An 11,913-nucleotide genomic window follows, 5' to 3' on the forward strand; every position below is an offset into this window, starting at 1 on the left:
GGGCGTGGGGTGTGATCTTCCAGGGCGCTTGCTCAGCAGGTACTGAATGAATGAATGAATGCATGAAGAGCAGCTGGACTCTGCCCAGCCACCCCTGGGGGCTCCCTGGCCCACTTGCCTGGCCTGGCATGTGTGTGTGTGTGTGTGCGCGAAGGGGGCGTGGGGGGCTCCACGTGCCAAGTCACCACCCTCCCTCCCCAGTGGCACTGGCCCCGACCGGCCCTGCCAGGCCTCGCGCTGACCGCTCCCTGCCCCCTGCCGCCTGCCAGGAACAGCTTGTCCTCTGAGCTGCTGCTCTAGATTTTGTTTTTGTGGTTTCCTCTCTGCTGCTCCCGCCCTCTTCCACGCCTCTCTTCTTGTGGAGTGGCAGGAAAATTCCGGAGCTGGAGAAGCCGGAAGCCTGTCTCAGGCCGTGTCACCGTGGCCGCGCCTGGCCTCTGGGGCCCAGGCTCCATCTGGGTAAGGGAGCCGCCAGCTTGGGGCTTGCCAGGCGCCCAGCTGGGGGTGGGCTCCGTGTCCCAGCCCGGTAAGGGACGTGAACAAACTGAGTCCTGCCACGTCGAAACCCCATCTCTGTCACATCTGTGATTTGGGGGTTCCTTGGAAAAGATATTATAAGGGGACACACTGCTCATGGGGGAGAGAAACTGGATGTGGGGTGTATGGAAACTCTGTGAGCTTCACAATTTTTCTGTAAACCTAAAACTTGTTAAAAAATAATTTTTATTAAAAAAAATATAAAGTTGAGAGAAGCCAGTCACAAAAGGCCACACTGTGTGACTCCAATTATATGAAATGTCCAAAACAGGCAGATCCACAGAGACGGGACGTGGATTCGTGGGTGGCAGGGGCTGGGGAGGGACTGCTGATGGGGATGGGGTCTTCCTTAGGGGGATGGAATGTTCTGGAATTAGAGGTGATGGTGGCACAATATTGTGAATGTGCTAGATGACACTGAATCATTCACTTTAAAAGGGCGGGTCATACTCTGTGAATTTCACCTCAATAAAAGAGCCAACAGGACCAAGTCTGCATAGGCTCTGGTACACAGTAAATGCTCAATAAATGCATTGAGGAATGACCTGTCGCCCCGGGGGTGTGGGGGCAGGCCAGCAGGAGCCCTCCCTCCCCAGCACAGAGGGACTCACACTTTATTATATTAGTAGTCCCTGTAATTGTCACCAGTTATTAAGTTGAGCCTCCCATGTCTCTGTCTGGTCTTTAATTGTCCCGTGGCCACAGGAAACCCCTGTGTCCTGTCCTGGTCTTTGACTCACCCTGGAGGAGGAGAAACTGGTTTGAAGTGAAGTGTAATGGAATCAAGTCAGACCTGAGGAAGGACTTACCCTGTTGGTCAAAGACTGGTGGCGTGAGCTTGGGTGAGGAGGGCAGGGAGGACCTGCTGGAGTCCCTGGTCAGGGCACCTGAGTGAGGTCGGGCGTCCGCTGGTGGCGCTGGCCCTCTCTCATCCCCTCTCTGGGCTGTGTTCCTTCCTTTTGTCAAGGAGGTATCGCACTCCTTGCCCCGCCCTGTCCATGGAGACTCAGTTTCCCCATGTGGAATGTGAGGGCAACAGCTCCACTCTCTCCTGCCTCAGTTTCCCTTTGGCAAGCACTTTTTGTGAGACAGTGGAAGGCTCGAACACCAACAAGGTGGGGGCGGGGGTGCTCGCCGAGACCCTGCACCCTTGGCTCGGGAGGCCACAGAGGCCTCAGGGTCCTGGACACCCCTTCCAACGACCCTGGGGGGAGAGTGTCCTGTCTGGCGCCAGTGTGTCCCTGGAACAGTCATTCATAGACAGACGAGCAGGGATTTTGTCTGCATGTCAAAAGCGTCACCCGCCTCCAGGTGCAGGAGGCCACGCAGCGGTTATGGGTTCCAACCTGGGGTCATAGGCTGAGTTGCTGTCCCCCTGTGGAGCCCTGGTCCTCACCCCCACCCCTGTGTCCGGGGATGACTGTGTCCCTTCCACAGGGGCCTGGGTGGTGTCAAACCCCACTCAAGACTGCCCAAACCTGGGAGCAAAATATAAGGGGAGGGAGTTCCCAAAACCTCCTGCATCTAGATACTTTGTTTTGTTTTTTATTTTTTATTGTGAATCTTTGCCTATTTCCCACTTCTCTGGCATGAAGATATTTTGTAACTGGAGCGTTTGCTGCAACAGTTGTAGATGCAGCCATTCTGAGAAGTAACACTTTGTCCAGATTTACCCCAAGGATAACATTTTGCAAGAGTCTGCTACAATGTCACAGCCAGGGTGTCCACATTGATACAATCCTCCTGTCTATCAAGCCTTCGCCCTTCGCTGGTGCCATTCCATGCACGGGTCCTGTGCCCCGACAGCCACCTAGGGTAACACACTCTGCAGCAGTGGTGGCATCTCAGGGGGTCACTGGGACTCCCACTCTAGAGCAAGGGAGAGGGCAGAGGATGAGGACCCAGTGAGAATGGAGAACCCCCCCACCCCTTCATGTGTGGGCAGGGAGGGGGCGTCTGAGTGTCCCAAAGAGGGAGGAGGAGGCAGTTTTCAGATGGGGAAACTGAGGGATGATGTCCAGTCACAGCCAAACAGCCAGGGTGTCTCTGGCTCTTGGATTGGCCTCTTTCTGTGCAAGTTTCTTTTTCTTATTTCACACCCAGGTCTTTTCTCCTTGTCCCCGTTGGACAGGATTTCAAGTCTACACTTCCGCATGCCTGGCCTCCTCCCTCCCTCAGTATGAAGGAAAACCTCCTACCCCTGCACAAAATCCAAGCCCCAGAGACCCCCCTCTTGGGGCAGGTTTCTCCTGCCAGCTGCTAGGGAGAGAAGTAGCTCTCCACATCACCCTGTTCCACCCTGGGGACATCAGGAGACATCAGGTTTTGTGAGCAAGGGGCTCACCTCTTTGTCTTGCTTGGTCTGGTCTTGTTTGGTTTTGTGTTCATGGTTGGGCAGGGTGGGGAGGGCTGGATTTCTCTGTGAGAACTGCAAGGAGAATTTGGAAATCCAGAACATTCTGGAAATGGAGAAGGAGGGAGAGTAATGGGAGGGGCTTCAGATGGGACCTTTCCTCTGTCCCAAATTGCCAGAAAGGACAACATCAATGGTGTGAGATATCTTGTGAGAGCTGATAAGGGCTGGGCTCTGCAGTTTGGGTCCATGTCCCAGGCAGACAGGGGGGACAGACACCAGACACAGTACCCAGGGAAGTGGGACCAAGGTTGGGATGATGCCCCACCCACTCTGTGGCAGGGACCCAGGACCAAGCTGAGCTACAGGTCTAGCACACTTCCCCAGCAAGGAATTGGAGGGAGGCTGTGTTCCAGTGGTCTATGCAAAAAAACAACCCCCAAACTTAACAGCTTAAAACAACCACTTGATTTTGCTTGTGGTTTTGTGGGTCAGGAATTTGGGAAGGGCTCAGCTGGGTGGTTCATCTCACCTGGGAAGTTTGTCTTGGATCCACATGGTATCAGCTGGGGTGGCCGGGAAGGAGGACACCCGGATTCAAGGAGGTGAAGGAATAGACTCCACCACCTGTTAGGAAGAAAGAAACCAAGGCCATCATCTTGGAAACAAGCTCCCACCAGGTGTGTTGAGACAGTGTCATTTATTTATTTTTTATTTCTTTAGGGACAGGGTCTCACTCTGTCCCCCAGGCTGGAGTGCAGTGGCATCATCACAGCTCACAGCAGCCTCCAACTCCTGGGCTCAAGTGATCCTCCTGCCTCAGCCTCCCGAGTAGCTGGGACTACAGGTATGAGCCACAGTGTCTTGCCAAGGCAGTGTCATTTAGACCTCAAAGAAGAGACACCCACCTGGCATGTGGTTTACCTGCACAGTCCTCTGTCTCCCAGGGCCGAGTACTCAATAAGAATTCAATAAATGTTTGAGATGGAAAGGAAGGAGGCACAGCAGTGGCCCAGGTCCCTTTCTCTCTGCCTCCTCTGTGTCTGTCAGGACAAGCTCAGTTATGCTACAGGAACAAATAGCCCCAGCATCTGAGTGGCTTGAAGCCACGTAGGTTTGGGCTACTACAAAAAAATTGTTTGTGAATATTCATAGCAGCATTATTTTTAGAAGCCAAAGAAAGGAAACAACCCAAGTGTCTGTGGACAGATGAACAAACACAACATGGTGCATCCACACACTGGAATATCATTCAGCCATGGAAAGGGATGAGGCTCTGACACAGGCCACGGCGTGGATGGACCTTGAGGACATCGTGCTCAGTGAGAGACGCCAGACACAGAAGGATACACACAGTGTGAGACTCCATTTATATGAAATGTCCAGAACAGGCAGATCCACAGAGACGGGACGTGGACTCGTGGCTGCCAGTGGCTGGGACGGGCTGGGGAGTGACTGCTGATCAGGATGAGGTTGCATTTCTGGGTGATGGAATGTTCTAACATTGATTATGATGATAAAAGCACAACTCTGTGAATATACTAAAACCACTGAATCTATACACTTAAAATGGGTGAATTGTATAGTATGTGAATTATAGCTAAATAAAGCCATTTAAAAAATAGGTATTGGCTGGGCATGGTGGCTCATGCCTGTAATCCCAGCACTTTGAGAGGCCAAGGTGGGAGGATTGCTTGAGGCCAGGAGTTGGAGACCAGTCTGAGTAAGAGTGAGACCCTGTCTCCACAAAAAAATAGAAAAATTAGCCAGGTGTCGTGGTGCACACCTGTAGCCCCAGCTACTCGGGAGGCTGAGGCAGGAGGATTGCTTGAGCCCAGGAGTTGGAGGCTGCAGTGAACAGTGATGATGCCACTGCACTCCAGCCCGGGTGACAGAGAGAGACCCTGTTTCAAAAAAAAAAAAAAAAAAATCTCCCTTTAGGAAAGAAGATAAGAGATTTCTGCAACTCAAATTATTTCAGCTCAAAATAATTCCCATGCCACGGTGGCATATTTTGGGGTGGCATATCCTGATCTCCCTCAGTTACACCCTCCAAATGTTTTTGCTGACTATCCAATTTTTTCTTCAATGTCAGGCATTTTTGGTGTGAATAATATTCCTACATGAAAGCCCCAGTGTCCTTGAATCAGGGGCGAGGGGTGGGGAGGAGGGACGGAAGAAAAGGATTTTGCGTAAAACTTGCAGACTCTCCTGAAAGAAACGATAGTCCCAGGGCTCAGCTTTGTAAGGGGCGCCCCCTAGAGGCCACCACCACATAGGCTGGACTGTCACTGCCACGGACTTGGGGCAGGTGTATGATCTGCACACAGCAAAAAATGTCACTGACGGGGAGCAAAAAGGCTTGGCACACTCCCCTGGTAACTCCTGGGGCTGGGGCAGGCTTAACTTTCTGCCTTCACAGATAATCTTTGTGTCTTTGGAAAGATGCCAGGACCTGAAGGAAAAAATTGTAATTTTTTTTTTTTTGAAACAGGGTCTCACTCTGTGGCCCAGGCTGGAGTGCAGTGGCATCATCACAGCTCACTGCAGCCTCCAACTCCTGACCTCAAGTGATCCTCCCACTGCGGCCTGCTGAGTAGCTGAGACTTCAAGCATGCACCACCATGCCCAGATAATTTTTTTACAAAATATTTTTAGATATGGGGTCTCACTGTGTTGCCCAGGCTTTTTTTTTTGCCACCCACTTCATGATGTGTTTTGAACAGTTCTTAATTTTAATACAATATAAGGCTGGGCACTGTGGCTCACACCTATAATCCCAGCACTTTTGGAGACCGAAGTGGGAGGATTGCTTGAGGTCAAGAGTTTGAGACCAGCCTGAGCAAGAGTGAGACTCCATCTCTATTGTTAGGAAAAAAAATTAAAAAAAAAAAAGTAAAAATATTTAGGTGTAAAGTCCTCCCCAAGTTGACTCTGTGTATATGGTGTTAGGTAGGAGTCACGTTTTGTGTTTCCTCTATAGTGACATCTAATTGTCCCAGCACCATTTATCGAAGAGGTAGTTTTTTTCTGTGCTACCTCACACTGCCACCTCTGTTGTAAATCAACCCTCCAGATGCAGGTATGGTCTGTCTTAGGGCTCCCGACCTACCCATTTTTCTATCCTAAGCCCATCTTAATGGCTGTATCTGTGTGAGGAGTCTCTATAGCAATACTAGTGCGGATGATGAGCGTCCGCACGTATAAAGCTTCAATGTCTCTGTGCACTGAAGGTCTCAGTGCCATTGATAACCTTTGCCTGCATCGATACTTCCCTGAAGAGTTGCAAACTCTCGGAGCTACTATCTGGGCACCCAGCCATAAAACCCAGTGGGACCTGATCCGGCTGCATGCATTTCAATCTTAATTTCCTGCCACCCACAGATGCTTTTGCAGGTGGGTAGTTGGTTGCAGAGTCTCCTTGTGAAACCTTCACATGTGGAATGGCTTTCACTGTGTCATTCTGTCTCATAGTGTGAACTGTTTAGAGCAGCCCACCGTGCTCCTGCGGTAGATAAACACCGTTATCAGGTAAGAACTGACAAACTAAAGCTACCAAGTGAGAAGTTTCAGGAGTCAAAACACAAACCCCTTCTAACTTGTTGTGAACTTAAACATCTAGACCAAAGCACTTGGTGTGGATTGGGCAACAGCCACAATTCCTCCCGTCTCATTGTGCCTTCCCATCGCAATGGGGCTTTGATGCTCCTCCCATCTAGAGGGGTGACTATTTCTCCGCTCCTTTGACTCCAGCCATGGCCATGTGACTTGCGTTGGCCAATGGAATGTGGCAGAGTGAGGTGTGAGAACTCAGCCGCCATGATGTAAGGAAGCTGTGTGGCTTCTTAGAGTCTGGGAGGCCCTCTGGAATAGCTGGGACTACAGGCATGCACTGTGACACCTGGCTAATTTTTCTATGTTTAGTAGAGATGGGGTCTTGCTGTTGCTCAGGCTGGTCTCAAACTCCTGAGCTCAAACGATCTGCCCACTTTGGCCTCCCAGAGTGCTAGGATTACAGGCGTGAGCCACCGTGCCTGACCTTAAATGTTCTATATCTTAGTAGAGATTTCAGTTGCACAGATGTGTGCATTCATCAAAACCCAGCACACATATACTTAATATTTGCCCAAGTTATTGGCTGAAAATGTTACTGTAAAAGAAAAAATGTAAGCAAATATCAAACTGGTGTTAATCTTATGCAAATGATATGCATGCCAATTATTCTTGGAGAGGGCAGCGGACTGATGTCTGCAACTTTGGAATGTATCAGAAAATGAGATGGAGTGATGACCAAGGAAGAGGTGATGGATACAATGAAATGGTAATGATAGAGTTTATGTGTTTGCTATGTGGATGTTCACTGTGAAATTATTTAAACTTTGCTATATGTTTGGAATCACTTATTTTTTACCATCGTGGGGTGTTGGGTGGGCAGTTCCTCTGCTGGTCTCACCTGGGCTAACTCATGAGGCTGCAGACACCTGGCTCAGTTGGAAGAGCCTAGGTCTTGGGCGGCTGGTGCTGGCTGTTGGCTGGGCAGCCGGTAGATGCTGGGAAAGGTGGGAGATGGGTTCTCCCCTGGAGTCCCTAGAGGGAATCAACCCTGCCCACACGTTGATGTCAGCCGTAAGCCCCATGCCAGACTTCTGAATTCCAGAGCTGTGAGATAACGCATCTTTGTTGTTTTAAGCCACTCTGTTCTGACAATGTGTTACAGCAGACACAGGAAACTATTAATAATACATACTTCCCTACATTTCCACGCCTCTTCCCAGCCAATTCCCGCTCTCTCCCCGCAGGTGAAGCCTGTAAGTCTTTCCGTGGTAGGTTGTGTGCTACTAGGTAACAAAACCTACTCACCGGGCACCTGTTTATATAAATAACCACACAGCACGAGGGACTATTTTTAGAGAAGCGAGAACAAAGTCCCTTCCCTGTCTGCCATTACAGGGAGGTGTTCAAAGCAGGCCACCAGGAGCAGGTGCCTAAGTTACATGCCTTTGGCCACGAGTAACAGAAGACCTGACTCAACCTGCTTAACACCGTAAAGACATTTATTAGCTCACAGAACAAAAAGCCCCAAGCCAGATCAGCCTTCAGGCACAGAATGATCAAGGCCATTCAGGGATATTGTCCCTGACCCAGAATTCTTCCAATGGCTCTGTCTGCCACCCCATGTGGCCTGGGGGACGGGGGTCAGGCCCCCTCCTCTCCTGGTCTCTCTATAGAAACTTTTTCCAGAATCCTCTGCCCATGCAGACCTTTCCTCATTGGCCAAGTCTGTTCACATGCAGGCCCGGGGAGTTATCCATGCTGGACATGGAAGCTGTTATCTCAGATCCTCGTTTTCAATTTCTTTATTTTAGATACTGCTGGTATCACTATTACAGTCTGTACTTACATTGTATGTGGACAGGAAAAATGCATAAGAAATTACACAAGTTGTAACCAAGATCTTCAGAAACTTACATGGTTCACTTAATAACTAAAGAAAAGTGTAAAATTATACTTTGGGTGAAGGGCTAAAAAGTTAAATAGGCATTGATAAGGCAGAGGTTGACAAACATTTTCAACAAAGAGCCAAATAGAACATATTTTTGGCTCTGCTGTTCAAAGTCGGGAAGCAGCCCTAGACAACCTGCAAATGAACGGGCATGGCCGTGTGCCAATAAAACTTTATTTACAACAAGTAGTGGGCCAGATTTGGCCCCCAGAGAGGCGTCTGTTATGGAGTATTGTCAGACTTAAATTGGAGGCCGGGCACCGTGGCTCACGCCTGTAATCTTAGCACTCTGGGAGGCTGAGGTGGCAGGATCGCTCGAGGTCAGGAGTTTGACACCAGCCTGAGCAAGAGCAAGACCCCATCTCTACTAAAAATAAAAAGAAATGATTTGAACAACTAAAAATATATATAGAAAAAAAAATTAGCCAGGCATGGTGGCACATGCCTGTAGTCCCAGCTACTTGGGAGGCTGAGGCAGGAGGATCGCTTGAGCCCAGGAGTTTGAGGTTGCTGTGAGCTAGGCTGATGCCACAGCACTCTAGCCCGGGCAACAGAGCGAGACTCTGTCTCAAAATAAATAAGTAAATAAATAAAATAATAAAAAAAGAGTTAAATTGGAAATACTGATATAAACTCATGATCCTTAAAAATGTGCCTTTCCTAGTGGATCACTGAAATAGTCATTAGGGGAGTTTTCCATCAAAAATTTGTGTACAATAATTGGAGTGGTCTCCCCAACACCTAAACTGTGGTTATCCATACGCTTATCTTCGTAGAGTAGCTGATTTTGTGTCTTGAGTCAGGAAAGGTGCAGTGTGGGGCTTCCTGGGATATCGGGTTGTGGGAAAGCAGGGTGCTCCTTAAAGTTGCAGGGCTCCCAGCAGAGATTATTCGAGATTAAAAAATAAAGTTCTGGGTGATACTGGAAGGACCTGGGAGCCCACTAAGTATGTCATTTATCAATAATTATAGTTAATTAAAACTATGTGTGACTAAATGCCACACGTCCATATTTATCCTCAGTGGAGACGAAACCGATTTTTTGTTCTTTATCAAGTAACAAGTACTATATTCAAGCCTGATTTTATGCAGATGAAGCATTTTTTGGCACCTCCACACAAAAAGGTAAACCCCCCTTATCAAATTATACATATTCATCATGATCCCAACTGCTTATATAAAAACATGCTACTCTTTGTATAAAACAAACAAGGAAACAAAAAGACAATAAGAAAATACAACAAAGTGTTAACATCCCTCATTGTTGGGTCGTAGGGCCAGAGATGATACATTTGTTTTCTCTTTCTTGATGTTTCTGGCTTTTCCAAGGTTGGCCTTTATTTCTCATGGACATTTGACCTTTGAACTAAACGGGCTTGAGCTGCACGAGTCCACTCATGGGTGGGTGTTCTTCATCTGCGACCCCCAAAACAGCAAGCCCCCCGCCCCCTGCCTTCTTCCTCCTCCTCCTCCTCAATGTGAAGCTGAGGAGGATGAAGACCTTTAGGATGATCCACTTCCACTCCATGAGCAGTAAATCTATTTTCTCTTCCTCATGATGTTCTTAATATTTTTCCCCCAGCTTACTTTATTGGAAGAATACAGTGATAACACACATCGCACACGAAATGTGAGTTCATCCACTGTTTCTGTTATCGATTAGGGTTCCCATCAAGGGGAGGCTGTTAGTAGTTTCGCGGGAGTCAGAAGTTATATTAATACCCGGATTTTTGACTTCGTGGGGGGGCTGGGCGCTCCTAAGCCCTGTGCTGTTCGAGGGCCAGCTGGAGTGAAAAAACTTTAATCTCCAGGTTCCATGTCTTTGTTGCCTTTGTTTGATGTCCCTGGTTGTAAAGTTTTATGGTTTTGGCCTTAGGTAAACTTCTCAGCCCTGAAGAACAAGGCAGTGCTACAAGTGGGGTTTTATACAATCCAGCACCGGAGGCTGGAGGCGGAGGGTTCTGGGGGGCCGGGGCTGGGAGGTTGAGCTGGGGGCGGCGGCCAACATCAGGGGGAGGAGGTTGTCCTGTCCCCAGGACCAGGGAGTTGGGTATCTGTCCAAGGCAAGCTGCAGGAAGACCTTAAGCAGGGAGTTTGGAGGACAGGTTCTAAAAGGAACTGAGGAGGGGAGGACTGCTACAGAGTTCTGGGGGACAGTGGGAAATGAACTTGGGGCCTCTGGTTCAAAAACTAAGAACGTTGGCCGGCCCCAGTGGTGGTGCCTGCCTGTAGTCCCAGCTACTCGGGAGGCTGAGGCAGGAGGATCGCTTGAGGCCAGGGGTTGGAGGCTGCAGTGAGCTGTGATGACGCCACTGCACTCCAGCCTGGGGGACAGAGTGAGACCCTGTCTCTTAAAAAAAACAAAAACAAAAACACACAACTAAGAATTTTTCCAGACAGTAACAGGGTGACAGTAATCAGGGCAGCCACAATGGCTGCAAACCCCTGAAACCAGCCCTGGTGGGGACCCAAGGAAGGTGACGGATTCGAGGTCTGCTTTGGAGGTAAAGAAACAGATAAGATTTGGGCAGAGACTGGCCACTAAGTGCGGAATGTCCTGCCAGTGGCTCTGCTGGTGTTGACCGGCCGCAGCCCACAGAAGAAGTCCCTTCTCCGTGTGAAGGGGCAGGCCTAAGACCTCAGGGGGTGGAGGGTCTCCTATCTACTTAGTAGATGCCAAGTTATCATGGGGCATTGGGTCTGCGCTGACTGGCGGTGACCTCTCCCCAACCCTCTGCCCCACCAGGCCTTCCAGCCATCTTGAGGCCACTCAGGACCCTGCCCCCGGCTTAGGCACCCCCAACCTTCCTGCAGGAAGCCCTCCGTGGGCTGCACCTCCAGGTTGCTGGAGGAACCCCATTTATGCTCTCCTATCCTCCCTGCCTTCCACACCCCAGCTTGTGGCATTTGTCCACTGCGACTCTGTGGATGTGGTCAGCGTTTTGGGGGAGTCCCAGCTCCATCCACACTGCACCCCAGACCTGGCCCAGAGGGGGCCCTGTGTATCTCTGTGTCTTAAACGCATAGAGCATACCTGCTCCCCCCTCAGTCAGCAACGTCAGGGGCTGGGGTTGCCCTGTGTTCAGAGGGGCCCTCTGCTGGGCATGCAGACCACCTGGGTGCTGTGGTCCCGTGTTTGGGATCCCTGAGTCTGGGGTCTGCCTCCTGGGGTCTGGGCTCCAGGGTCTGGGCTCTGGGATCTATTAATAGAACAGGGGTCTGGAGTCTGGCGTCTTGAGTTGTTGGGTCTGGCCTCTGTCTGGGTGCTGGTTGGGGTCAGGATCTGGGTCCCGGGGTTCAGGGTCCAGTGTCTGGGCTGCGATCCTGGCTCCAAGGGCCTGGTGGCCTCCAGGCACGGAGTGGAACAGGGGTCCTCTGTGACGCTCAGCCCATTCTCGCCTCTCCTCTGCCCCTCCCCCTTCCCTCCTAACCTCCCTCTCCTCCTCTCCCATCCCCTCCCCATCTCTCCTCCCCCTCCTCCCTCCTCCCTCCTCCTCCCCTCCCGCCCCACCCCCTCGCT

The sequence above is a fragment of the Eulemur rufifrons genome, chromosome 2, assembly GCF_041146395.1.
Source record: "Eulemur rufifrons isolate Redbay chromosome 2, OSU_ERuf_1, whole genome shotgun sequence".
Lineage (NCBI taxonomy): Eukaryota > Metazoa > Chordata > Mammalia > Primates > Lemuridae > Eulemur > Eulemur rufifrons.